At 36.3% G+C, this 14437-nt stretch overlaps 1 pseudogene; it reads right to left on the bottom strand.

The window, feature by feature from the left end:
• Positions 1 to 1912: 1912 nt before the first annotated feature.
• Positions 1913 to 14437, bottom strand: part of LOC126004450 (ubiquitin carboxyl-terminal hydrolase MINDY-3-like) — a 33339-nt pseudogene continuing 20814 nt past the window's right edge.

Here is a 14437-nt window from a genome sequence, read left to right as displayed (position 1 = left end):
AAATAAAGTGTATATGAACAAAATTGGTAAAAATAAAACATGGATAATTCTGGCTTTTTACTGGCATTTAAATAATATGAAGTATATGAGATAATATTCATTTTCACCATCTGTTAAGAGCAACAATTACTCTTCTTTTTGTTTGTTTGGGGACCATACCTGGAGGTGCACAGGTTGTTTGGGGGCCATACCTGGAGGTGCACAGGACTTAATCTAGGCTCTGCACTTGGATGCCCAGATCCAACCCAATTGGCTACACAAGGCAAGCATCTTTCCTGAAATATAATCACTCTGAGGTTCTATTTGGGATAATATATATTTAAGGCATAAAACATGTCAATTTGATCCCTTTAAATATTATAGTCATTTGTCCATGTGGCAGTATTTAGCAGCTCTTTCATGTCACATATTATATTCTGTTGACTAAAATAATTGTATATTCTACTTTCAAAGGTATTTTTAGTGTGTTTGTTCACAACTCTTATATTCCCTTACAGATTTTTAGAACTTTTTATTAGTATTTTGATATGGTTTACATTGTATATACATCACTTTGGGCAAGGTTGAGATTTTAATATAGTAAACCTTCCAAATCTTCATCACAGAAAGTCTTTACATTTTTGGTTTATTTTCAGTGTACAATTTTCCACGTTTTTGCTAAATTTATTCTTTAGGTTATTCTTTTTGTGAAGTTATTATCAAGAAAAAGTGTTCTTACTTTCTTTCCCCAGTAACTCAGTGCATAGTAAAAAATTTTTGAATTCTGCTATTTTGTTATATTTGCTCATTAGTTTCAGTAATTGTGGAATATTTAGGACTTTTAATGTCATCAGAAAAAATAAATAATGTTACTTTTCATTTCAAATTTGGATGTCCCTTTTTCTCCTCACTATCAATTTCCTCTTAAATAAATAACAGAATCAGAAGTAAAAAAATCAAGTTCCTAGTCTTTTTGATTTTAAAAGTAAAGTTTTAAGTCATCCACTAAAAAGTTGTAGAATCTTTATATGACTTTTATCAGTTGTGAGAGTTCCTCCCATCCTTATTTGAAATTGTTGTATTTTTCTTAAATCAAAGAATACTGGAAAGTTTTTTCAAAAGATTGTTTTACATTAATTTACATGATCATGTTTTTCCCACACCTATCTAATAACATGATGCATTTCCACTATGAACCCTTATATGTTAAATACTCCTGCAATTTATTATTTATTTTGCAAATGCCACTTGGGTGTGGTGGTGGATAATCCTTTTAATATGTCCTTTATTTCATTTTGTTAGTACTTTGCAAAGAATACTTGAATTACTATACACCACATGTATTGTTTTTTTATATTATTTTCTTTGGAAAATTTTAGAAAATTTGGCTCACAGAATAGATTAATAATTGCATTTTTCACTTCAGTAAGAAATTGAAGTGGATCTAAGGAAATGGAAGAACATCCCATGCTCATTGATAGGTAGAATCAATATAGTCAAAATGACCATCCTACCCAAACTCCTATATAGATTTAATGCAATCCCCATCCAAATTCAGACATCATTCTTTAAAGACTTAGAACAATCAATCATAAAATTTATCTGGAACCACAAAAGACCCAGGATAGCCAAACACATACTATAAAAAAACAAGAAACGGGGTGGCATCTTGCTACCTGAAGCTATACTATAAAGCCATAGTGATCAAAACGACATGGTACTGGTACAAGGACAGAGCCTCAAACCAGTGGGTTAGAACAGAATTTCTAGGCATAAGGCCCCAGACATAGAGTCAACTAATATTTGACAAAAGAGCCAAGAACTTGAAATGGGATAAAGAAAGTCTTTTCAACAAATGGTGTAGGCACAACTGGAAAACCACTTGTAAGAAATTAAAAATGACCCATACCTCACCCCATATACAAAAGTCAACTCAAAATGGATCAAATACCTCAAAATCAGACCTAAAATCATAAAGTTTATTGAGAAAAAAAATAGGCAGAACACTCGAAGACCCATATATCAAAAAAGTCTTTGATGATAGATTGCCAATGGCAATAAATTTAGCATTAAAAATAAACAAATGGGACTACACCAAACTAAAAAGCTTCTGCATGGCAAAAGAAACCATACTCAACACAAGGAGACAGTTAACTGAATGGGAAAAAATCTTTGCACTCAACATGTCCAATAAAGGGCTAATATCCAGAATATACAAAGCACTCAGAAAGATGAGCTCCACAAAACCAAATAAAGCCATAGAAAAATGGGGAGATGAAAAGAAAAGACGCTTCACGGAAGAAGATCAAAAGATGGCCAACAAACACATAAAAACAAGTTCACCTTCATTCATCATTAGGGAAATCCAAATCAAGACAACAATGAGGTACCACCTTTGATGGCTCACATCAAAAATAATGGAAACAATCTCTGTTGGTGGGGTTGTGGTATGAAAGGCACTCTCATCCACTGCTGTTGGTTGAATGCCCCCTAGTCCAACCCCTATGGAGAACAGTCTGGAGAGTGCTCAAGGAACTCAGAATTGAGCTGCCATTTGACCCAGCAATTGCTTTCCTGGGTATCTACCCCCAAGTCGGAAGGACATTCATCCCAAAAGACGTGTGCACCCCACTATTTATTGCAGCATTCAGTATAATAGCCAAGTCTTGGAACCAACCTCGATGCCTAACAACAGATGAGTGGATCATTAAGATGTGGTATCTATACACAATGGAATACTACATGGCAGTAAGAAATGATTCAATCACAGACTTTGCAGTAACATGGATGGACCTAGAACATATTATGTTAAATGAAGTAAGCCAGAAGATGAAAGATAAACACAGAATGATAGCACTATTCTGAAGCACCTAGAAACTACACCATATATACAACTAATATTCAAAGATCAAATAACAGGACTTAACAGGGTAGAAACTCCAAACACTGTAACACCACATATATACTGGGCAGAAGTGCCCAAAACACATGAAAGAGGAACATCATAAACTCTCAACCACATATTAAATTTTATTACTTTCTAAAGATTTAAAACTAGGTTGATTATATTTTTGTTTTAATTTTTTTTTTTGGACCACACTCTGTGATGCCCAGGGGTTACTCCTGACTATGCGTTCAGAAATTGCTCCTGGCTTGGGGGGACCATATGGGACCGGGGATAAAATTGCAGTCAAACCTAGGTTAGCCGCATGCAAGGCAAACACTACCGCTTCACCACCACTCCAGCTCGTTGATTATATTTTTAATTTTAATTTTTAATAATAATTTCTTTATTTAAGCAAAATGGTTACAAACATGTTCACAACTGTGTGGGTTTGTTTATTTTAAGTTTTTTCCTAATGTAAATGCTATGAAAATATATCTACTTGGCTATACTACTTTCACTGCAGTGAAAATATATTTATATGTATCTTATATCTACACATACATAGACACACATAATACAAAATAATATATGTTGTAAATTAATTATAATTTTTAAAGATGTTTTCTAGTTTCTATTAGGCTTTCTCTTTTTCTTAAATTAAGAATGTGCCATTAGGGGCCAGAGGGGCACAGTGGTAGGGCATTTGCTTGCACATGGATGACCCAGAACAAACGCAAGTTCAAGCCCTGGCATCCCTTACTGTCTCCTGAGTGAAGAGTAATTTCTAAGCACAATCCAGAAGTAACCCCTGAATGCCACAGGGTATGACCCAAAAAACAAGAAGGAAGGAAGGAAGGAAGGAAGGAAGGAAGGAAGGAAGGAAGGAAGGAAGGAAGGAAGGAAGGAAGGAAGGAAGCAAGGAAGGAAGGGAGGGAGGGAGGGAGGAAGGAAGGAGGAAGGAAGGAAGGATGGAAGGAAGGAAGGAAGGAAGGAAGAAAGGAGGAAAAAAGGAAGATAGGAAGGAAGAAGGAAGGAAGGAAGGAAAGAAAGAAAGAAAGAAAGAAAGAAAGAAAGAAAGAAAGAAAGAAAGAAAGAAAGAAAGAAAGAAAGAAAGAAAGAAAGAAAGAAAGAAAGAAAGAAAGAAAGAAAGAAAGAAAGAAAGAAAGAAAGAAAGAAAGAAAGAAAGAAGGAAGAAAAGAAAGAAAGAAAGAAAGAAAGAAAGAAAGAAAGAAAGAAAGAAAGAAAGAAAGAAAGAAGAAAAGAAAGAAAGAAAGAAAGAAGAAAAGAAAGAAAGGAAGGAAGGAAGGAAGGAAGGGAGGGAGGGAGGGAGGAAGGAAGGAAGGAGGAAGGAAGGATGGAAGGAAGAAAGGAAGGAAGGAAGGAAGGAAGGAGGAAGAAAGGAAGATAGGAAGGAAGAAGGAAGGAAGGAAGGAAGAAGGAAGGAAGGAAGGAAGGAAGAAAGGAAAGAAAGATAGAAAGAAAGAAAGAAAGAAAGAAAGAAAGAAAGAAAGAAAGAAAGAAAGAAAGAAAGAAAGAAAGAAAGAAAGAAAGAAAGAAAGAAAGAAAGAAAGAAAGAAAGAAAGAAGGAAGGAAGAAAAGAAAGAAAGAAAGAAAAGAAAGAAAGAAAGAAAGAAAGAAAGAAAGAAAGAAAGAAAGAAAGAAAGAAAGAAAGAAAGAAAGAAAGAAAGAAAGAAAGAAAGAAAGAAAGAAGGAAGGAAGGAAGGAAGGAAGGAAGGAAGGAAGGAAGGAAGGAAGGAAGGAAGGAAAGAAAGAAAGAACAAAAGAAAGTAAGAGAAAAAGAAAGAAAAAGAGAGAAAGAAAAAAGGAAGAAAGAAGAGAGAAAGAAAGAAGAAAAGAGAGAAAGAAGAAAAAGAATTTTTTATTATTTTCCACACTAATAAATTTTTCATTTTTGCTTTTAATTTATACTTGCATTAAAACTGAATTTTTCCTTAAAAATTTGATCATATGAATTAAAAAATTCTAAGGGTTATAAGTACTGGAAAATATACTTAGTATGATTTTAATCTTTTAAATTTTAGAAATACTTATTTAGTGCCTAACTCATTTGCTTTTTTTCCTGGGAAAATACTTCAGTTGCACTTTTTCTTTTTTCTTAGTATATATTTACTTACCTGTCTTCAAATTGCAAAGTAATTATTTTCCTATTTAATGTATCTATTGTTTGTAAAAGAGAAAATAACTATATACACAATTTACATGCATATTTTCCAAGGCTCCTTTATTTAATAGCTCTTGAACCAGCTCTATTGATTTTTAAGGAATGACTGAAATATTGGTAATGGACAAACAATTTAAGATTTTTAATTTCCAACCATATGAATATTTTAAGATCAACATTATACTTTTTTCCTAGCATTATATATATATTTACTTCTAAACAAATTCATCTCCAGACATAATTCCCAATGAACTCTTTTTCCTATGTGACCCAGTATAAAAAAAGCAAAATAAATAAAATGGCTAAATAATGTGGTAGAAATAATAATTTATATGTTTGATCTGTAGCACCTTTTCCCCCCTTTTATTAAGAATTCTTTTTGTTTGTTTGTTTTGTTTTTTGTTTTTTTTTTTGGGTCACACCCAGAAGTGCTCAGGGGTTACTCCTGGCTTCACACTCAGAAATTGCTTCTGGTAGGCTTGGGGGACCATATGGGATGCCAGGATTCGAACCACCATCCTTCTGCAGGCAAAACGAAGGCCCTACCTCCATGCTATCTCTTCAGCTCCTTAACAATAATTCTTAACAATAAAAATTCTTAACAATAAAAAATATATACAGTTAGTGATGTCAGTGTAGAACTGAAGTTGATCTAATGCCACTCTTGCTCCCCTACTTCCGCACCTATGCTCCCAATCTGCATTGGCACTAGCTGGACCAATGTGTGAAGGAGAGCATTCTGTGGTCCAGAGCAATTCAATGTAGGGCCACTTGTTCTAGAGACAGCCTTTAATAGGTGTGTCATCTCTGTGGCATGGGATCTTCAAAATCTAGAACTACTGCACTCCCTTCCACATACATGACCTTTTCGTTGTAATTGGACTTCAGTCCATTGACTGGAATCCATCCAATGCTTCGGTGCATTGTAGTGGAAGATGGTGAATGACTCTGGACTCTTGAAACCCTGATCAGAAAATAAATCTTGAAGAAACGACCCCACTAATATGATACCTAATCCTTCAGGATCTAATTTATTCTTCGTGAGATTTATATATTCAGGGTCTGACACCAGGTTCAATGATTTCATCACATCTTCTAGAAGTGAATCAGGTATGAACCCAATATCTTCTGGATCATAGGTTTGAAACACTCTCCTGGCTAATTCTGAAGGAGCCTCAGGGTCTACTAAAGCCATATCCTTGGCAAAGAGTATGGTGAGGTGAGTTTCACTGCCAAAAATCCAAATAGAGTATTTTGGAGATTTCAAGTAAGAACCAACTTTACTGTATCTTAAAGGTTTCATCCATGTTAAGAATCCTAGAGCTGCTTGTTCATGAATACCCAGAACTTTCATTCTCAAGCACTCTGGATCACTGTTCCAAACCACACTTTAGACACAGTGTGGTCCGTCATCAGGAAGTTAATTAAATTTTGACTGCTATGTCTATATACAGGATCTATCAAGGGCTCACTTGAATCTCCTATTTCATCTTTTATATTTTCTTACTTCCCTTTGTCAGTAAGACAGAGTACAGATAAAGAAACACTCCTAATCTGTTTCCCCACACTGAATACTGGTTCAATACAGCATCTTTTCATTCTGATAAACTTCTGAATGATCTTTTTTTTAATTAATGGGTGTGAAACCACTCAAAGCCAAGCTCTTCCACAGCTAAGGCAGGAGAATGTCATGCTGGGCAGTTGGGCTTTGCATGGCTCACAGACACACTGGCACTTACCTCAGCTGTCTTTCCTGGGAACCACGACACCAAGCAGTAGGATCCAGAGTTGTCACAACAAGCACTTTCTAAAAATGTCATATAACTTATGACAAAGGAGTTCCTTTCCCTCCTTCTCCGAACAATTGCTTCAAGAAGACTTCTCTGATGAAAACAGGAGTTTTGTACAGGTGCAATGACAGCACAGGGGCCACTTTCTAATTGTTCCAGAGCAGACATCTCTGAGTCACTGAACACAAGCCCTAGTGTTCAGGGACAGAAGATAGTGTTGGAAATGCCCGGGCTGCTCTGGGTGCCCCACACCAGCTCCATCAGCTCTTTACCTGCGTGTGGGTCTCGGCATCCACAACTGCTGCCCCAGAATGTGGATGGAGAAGAGGGTGGCTTCAGAGATGGGAGCTGCTGGGCGACAAAGGTGAAGGGGCTGGATGGGGAAATGCGAGACTAGAGACGGAGATAGCTGCTACTTGCAGTGACCTCACCTTTTAAAAAATAATAAATGAACAAATATATAAATGAAGGCAGAATGATAATACTACTGTGGGTAGGGCACTTGTCTTGCATACCACTAATCCAAGGTTGATATCTGGTACTCCATATGGTGCTCTGAGCACCACCAAGCATTATCTCTGAGCACAGAACCAGAAGTAAGTCTTGAGCCTTGCCCCAACAGGAAGCAGAATATATAAATATATTTATATATGTCATATATATGTGTGAAATAGATATGTGAAACATATACTTATTATACATAATAAAATCAACTGCAGAGAACAAAGAAAGCACATCAGCTCAAGTCTTGTTCTTGGATTTTTGCTCAGGGATCACTCTTGACCAAGCTGTCAGGAACCAACCCAGGGTCTGCATGTGCAATGCAGGTACTTTGCCCTGTGGTACCTTCTCTTTGGACACACCATTAAGTCTTGAATCAATTGGAGTTCAGATGAAAATTAGTGCATGATTCAGAAGACAAAACAAAGAAGGAGGGCCTCAAATGTCTTTAACATACCATCATATAACTAAATACATTTTTAAAAATGTATTTAGTTACATTCAGAATTTAGTGACAGGCTACAGTTTTAGTTTAATGTTGACTATTATATTCTACCAGGAGACATGGATATTGATGGGTTTTTAATATCCCAGTTTAGGTATTTAGAAATCACTTTTGCTTATTTTTCTCCTGACGATTGAGGTGTTCAAGATGGACCTGAGGACTACAGATTATATTTTCAAAGATCACCTGTCAAAATGTGCCTGGTGCTAACCTCTCAGTCAAAGGCCACAACAGTACAAGACTTGAATACCATATTTCATCACAGCTTAACACTCACTTTTTTTTGGTTTTAATTTGCTTGATTTGTTTTGGTTTGGAGGCCACACCTAGTGACACTCAGGGTTTATCATTGATTCTTTCTTCAGGGATTATTCCTCCAAGGTTCTTGGAACTTTCGTGGATGTGGGGATAGCAAACCTCCAACATTCTATACTATTACTCTAGCTCCAAGGGTCAAGTCTTTTGAACAGTGGTCAACTATTTTCCTACTATTCAAAATCATAGCAAAATGTCCTGACAAGCATTTCTTCAAATAAATATTCACACTTGCCTGATAAAATTTAACTGTACATTTGCAAAAGAATAGGATAGAACATTGGGATTTGTTAAACAATAATAGAAAGAAAATAAAAAATTCCTTACTGTAATGCCTATATTCCTTAATTTTCTGGCACATATAATACAATTGTCACATGAATTGTTCACAGGTAGACAAAGTTGGTAGACAGTATCTGAGTGGTTATCACCTTCTGTCTAATTGCATTTTAAAAGATGCAAATTTACTGTGAATACATATCTATTGATTTGAAAATTAATTGTTATCCAGCTGAGTGAGGAAAACAGAAATAACAAAACAGCCTCATAATCTTCTCATAGCTTTTGTCTACCAGCTTAAAAAGCAGTACAGCCTTGCTTATATAAAAGAAATATATCTCTAGACCCACTAAAAATTATAGATTTACAGTTATAATTATTTTCTCCATTGATTTTTTTTTCATTATACTCAGGAAACAATGGTGATTCAGTGTGTTTTCAGATGTACCTTCATCAAACAGTTTTCAAAGAATATCTGCATATCTCACTTCAATGATCTTAATATTATTTGAATCTAAACTCTTCCTTTAGGTATTTTCCCCCTCTTCTCATCTGAATGAGCTTATCTTGTTGTGCAAAAATTTATGCAGACACTTTCATTTTAAATTTGAGAACCATCTTTGATCCAGCTAATTAAAACTTCTCTGAAGGACAAAACACAGAATGATTGCTGGTAGGCAGTCGGGAGATATTTGAGATGATTTCAACATCAATGCTTCAACTTTCCCCAGTACCTACTAGCATTTGCAGACACCAGTAAACAAACGACATCATCTTTCCAGGCATAATTAGAATCCAGTGACTTTGCCCAGTGTGAACCTATCTGACATACAGTTCTTCTAAGATCTTAGCAAAATCATGCCAATGATGACAGACTATAGATAAATACTGTTTGGCAGAAACAAAGGACTGTAAAAGAAAGGAAATGAGATAAAATCAAATGCAGACTTTGCTTCTGTTTAGAAGATGAAAACAAAAAAAAAAAGAAAGATGGAGGCGGGCATAAACAGTGAATAAAGGAAAAACATTAAGTCCCAGAGGCTGTGAGGGAGGAATGAAAACAGAGACATTGAAGAAATGTGAATCTAGAGGGATTGCTCAATGTCCCAGTCCAGGGATAGCTTGCTTTTTTTTTCTAGAAGCTATGCAGTATTGCTGAGTGAGTAGGCTAAATGCAAATGAGGCTATTGTAGCATAATGGAGACCTAAGAGGTGAGAAAATGTTATGCTAATAATCAAAGAGGTCGGGGAAGGTCATGGAGAAAAATGTACAGAAAAGCCAAGAGAGTTCTTCATTTTGTTTCAGAAACTTGTTAGAAATTATTCTAATTATTAAAAAGAAAAAGCAGTTTTTCTAAGATAATATTTTGAAGCTTTTCTAACCACTGTTCTTTAGACAGTATCATTTATCAGGACTGCAATCAGTATTTGTTAAATTCGGCATAGCAGATATGCATTTTACTGAGGGGGGATTTTAGGAATATTCAATTTTAGAAATTAAACTTAAGAGTGAGGAAATGATTCAAATAGTTTTTCTTCAATAAATAACACTTCACATGTGTTAAATATGAATTACAGTGATTGTGAGATTGTTGATACATTTAATGGATGGACTAATTGATATTAAATGTCTGGGCTTCAAAAATGATCACATAGTTTCAAATCTATTTTGTTCTAAGGGAATACGTTTATTTTCTTGGACAATGAAATGAAGGAGAGTCTGTAAGAGCTGTTTTAGTTAGTTGTATAAGTCAAATTTCTAAAGTTTAATAATTTGGCTTCCTCCAGGTTTTGTGTATTGTTCCTTAAGTTAATAATAACAGTAATAATGATTACAAATATTATTTTCAAAATTACTGATAATACATGAAAATGTGTGTTCTTTTGATTTCTCAATAATAAAAGTGAAGCATCTGTGCAATTAATATAATTAGAGTAAGTTTATTTATGGCCAGTTAAAATACGTTTCTAATACCCAAATTTTATCCACAATATTATAAAAAATAAAATTCTAATTAAAAATGCAAGGGAATAATTTTTAAAGAGACAAAATGAATTTAGTGTTCTATATAAAAACGAATTATGAAAAATAGCTGCATAATAATTAAATCAGTGAAGTGTCTTATATTGTCACCTTGCTAAAGAACATAAGGAAAATATTATTATATTAAAAATCCTGTGTTTGTTCCAAAAATCAATGTTTCTCATATAATGGACTGTGCTGTTTATTTCATTCACATTCCAGCTTGTGTATCAATTACAAAAAACAGGTCATAAATCCATATTTTTCAATATATGCTGACCCAATAGAAAACTTGAAAACTATATTCTTTTAAATATATATGACATTTATTTATCACAAAAATTTGTTTATTATATAGAAACTGAAACTTGTAGTGATTTATACAAAAACATATCTCCATACCTATGATCTATAGTGAAAACAAGGATTCACTCTGCTCTGGAAATAAGTGATCACTTGAATCTTCAAGAAACATTGCTTTCTGAATATTAGTAAATACCTCTTTGGTTAGACCATATCTTTAAAAAAATATAAGCACCATGATGTACAGCAGTGGGATGTAAAATGGTCCTCCTCCTTTGCTAGCAAATTATTATTCATCAGTTGTATGAATGTGTGCTTTAAACTATTTTTCTTTCTTTTGTTTTTTTCCTCCTTCCTTCCTTTGTTCCTTCCCGCCTTAATTCTCCCTCCCTCCCTCCCTCCCTCCCTCCCTCCCTCCCTCCTTCCTTCCCTCCTTCCTTCCTTCCTTCCTTCCTTCCTTCCTTCCTTCCTTCCTTCCTTCCTTCCTTCCTTCCTTCCTTCCTTCCTTCCTTCCTTCCTTCCTTCCTTCCTTCCTTCCTTCCTTTCTTCCTTCCTCTCACTTCCCCTTCCTACCTCTCTAGACTCTTACCTTTGTACAAGAAGCAGATATCGAGATTTGAGATAAACATTTGAGCACAAACAACTATTCTAAAGTTAAAAAAAAAAAGGTTGCAGGTGAGAAAAGATAATGAAGAAAAGGCAGCAGCAATAAATGTAGAATTTCATCTGACTACCAGCCTAGTATATGGAATCTCATCTGCTGACACAATTCCAGAAAAGAACATAAAATCTCATCCTCAAAACTCTCAATATCCAGAGCAAAGGGGATGAGTATCCATCATCTGGGGACATATGGCTCTTCAAAGGGTATAAGGCTCCTATAAGGCTTCTACCTGGACTCAAGGATGCAGTGACAGACCTTGCCCTAGCCAGTGGTCGGCAACCTTTTTTTCAACTAAGCCAAATCTCGCCAAAACCACGATTGAAATTTATTTTGAGAGCCACATTTGTTTCTTTTCTTTTCTTTGTTTTGTCTTTTGGGTCACACTCGGCAATGCTCAGGGGTTATTCCTGGCTCTACACTTAGAAATCGCCCCCGGCAGGCTCAGGGGACCATATAGGATGCCAGGATTCGAACCAGTGACCCACTGCATGCAAGGCAAATGCCTTACCACTGTGCTATCTCTCCGGCTCCTTGAGCTGTATCATTTAAGTCACAAGACTCGTCAACTGCTATTGATAAAGCTGAAACCACTTTAAGATCATCAACTTGTTGGTTGGTTATATTGGAAGATTATTTTGACTGTTCTATCCTTCACTGTTTTAGCAGACAATGGCAACTCTTTAATATTTTTTTAGAGTTTTTTTTTTGTTCTTAAAATCCCTGAATAAATCTTTTGATGCACTTATAAAACATTGTTTTATGTATTCTCCATCTGTATATGGTTTGCCTCTCAGCAGTCTTTTTTTTTTTTTTTTTTTTTTTTTTTTTAGAATTGTGCCATTTTTAATTATTGGCCCCAAATTTAGGATGAAACAACTATTTTCTACATGATAAACAAAAGAATTAGATTCAATTATGAAAAGTGAAATTTAAGCTTGAAATAATACACATTATTCTGTAAACAAAATGAGTTAATCTCACCCAGAATGTCAAACAAGTGTCTGCTACCAACCAAAAGATCAATATAATCAACAGGTCTGAAGTCCCTGAATACTCTGACCTTTTGTTTTTGTAGCCTCTTTTTTTTTATACTTAAATATGATACAACTTTGGAGCAAGCATTGTGTAGTTATTAAATGGTGTTCAGCAGTCTTTTGACTAACCGCAAAACTTGCAAAATTAACATAGTTGGAAGATTGCACCCAGTGATTAAACACAGAACTTAATTTTTCTTGACTCTTCAGAAGTTCCTCAACTACTTTTTTCCTTGCATCACCAACAGGATATTTATTACTAAAGGACAGGTGTTTTGTTGTAAAGAGTCTCTCCATATTAGATTTTTTTGTTATGCGCGAATTTTTTTTTACAAATAAGACAGGTTGGAAAGCCATTTATGTTCTGGAATGGGAAAGACTCAGCCCATTCCACTTTAAATTCATGGTTTTTGTCTTCCATTTTTCGGTTTTATTTTTTTCTTCTTTGTAGCCATGTCAAACAGGGCACCTATAAAAATGTTTCATTTTAAAACAAAGCCACCAACACCAAACCGGCATCCTTAATCACATAAAAGAAGTCATATTGGATGACACACTGTTATGGGGCCCTTTATGGATGACGCACTGTTATTTATCTGTGGAAGACGCACTGGTATTTACAGGTGGATTCGGCACTGTTATTTGTGGATGACGTACTGTTATGGTGGGATATGTGGATGACGCACTGTTATGGGGGGATCTGTGGATGACGCATATATGGCATCTTATGTGTGTAAATAGTATTATAAAATTAGTGGGGCTCATCATAGATATTTTAAGCAGGGTTCACTCAAATAGTCCTCACTGGTACTGTTATATATTGATCTCAGAATCTGGCCACTAACTTATTTTGCTGGCTCCTACATTAAACAAATGCGTGAAGCTCTGGCTCACAGGACCCCAATACAAATATTGTCCCACAGGGGAGGGGTGGGGCGGGCTCCAGGCTGGACAATGACTCACCAGGCACCAAGATGCAGACACTGACCCACACATGGCTCTATCCTATGTTGCTCCTCAGTCTGTAGTACAGAGATGCTGCCTCAACGCTGTGGTGCCAGACAGAAAGTCACACCCCCCATACCACATGACCTGACTGGACTTGTGTGGCGCCACACAGAAAGTCATGCCCCCCCCCCCCCCCGCATGCCACATGACCCGATTGGAGCTGTGTGGAGCCGGCCGCCAGGGCTGCACACAGGACGAGCACTGACAGAGACTAAGAGCAGAGTCCTGATTCCTGGAGCGGCTGCCCTGCACACAGAAGAGCCAAATTAAAAGTGTAAAGAGCCACATGTGGCTCGGGAGCAGCAGGTTGCCAACCACTGCCCTAAGTGGGCAGCACTGTGAATGCTCCACTCTTATTCCCACATGTTTGGCTTCCCTGGAGCTCCCCATTGAATACCCTGTTTGCTTCCATTACTGCCTCTTCAAGGTCAGGCAGCATTTTGTTTTATTTAAGAAAAGAGCCACAAAAGCCAAGAAAATGCAAGACTAGGGTTCCTAGCAAGCTTTATTTGGTGGGGTATAGGACAAAGACTATCTGACCCACCACATCCATGCTTGCACTGTTGGTGGTGGATTCTAGGGAAGGGAAGGGGAGGGGAGGGAAGGGGAAGGAATGGGAGGGGAGGGGAGGGAAGGGAAGGGGAAAAGGCTGAGTATTCACTAGTGATGTTGATAAGCTTTCCCTGGTATGCTCTAGTTCTTCTCTGGGGTCCATTCCCTGGGGGAATCCTTCTCCTCTATCTCTTCCCACTCCCCCAGCAACACCTTCTCCTTTTACATCTACTTTTCAAAAAGATGTTTTCTTTTGCTTATGAAGACATACAAGAAATAGATAAGTTAAGTTAGAGAGCTGATAGTCAGAGGAAGAGATGACTCAAGGACTATTACTTTGAATTACCTGAACATAGGCATTAGCAGAGAAAGTTTTGCAGATGAGGTTCCTGCATTCAATAAATTTGCCTGCCAT

The sequence above is a fragment of the Suncus etruscus genome, chromosome 3 (assembly GCF_024139225.1).
Source record: "Suncus etruscus isolate mSunEtr1 chromosome 3, mSunEtr1.pri.cur, whole genome shotgun sequence".
NCBI classification, from domain to species: domain Eukaryota; kingdom Metazoa; phylum Chordata; class Mammalia; order Eulipotyphla; family Soricidae; genus Suncus; species Suncus etruscus.
Note: the sequence above shows the minus strand (reverse complement) of the source record. Positions and strands in the feature narration are given on the sequence as shown.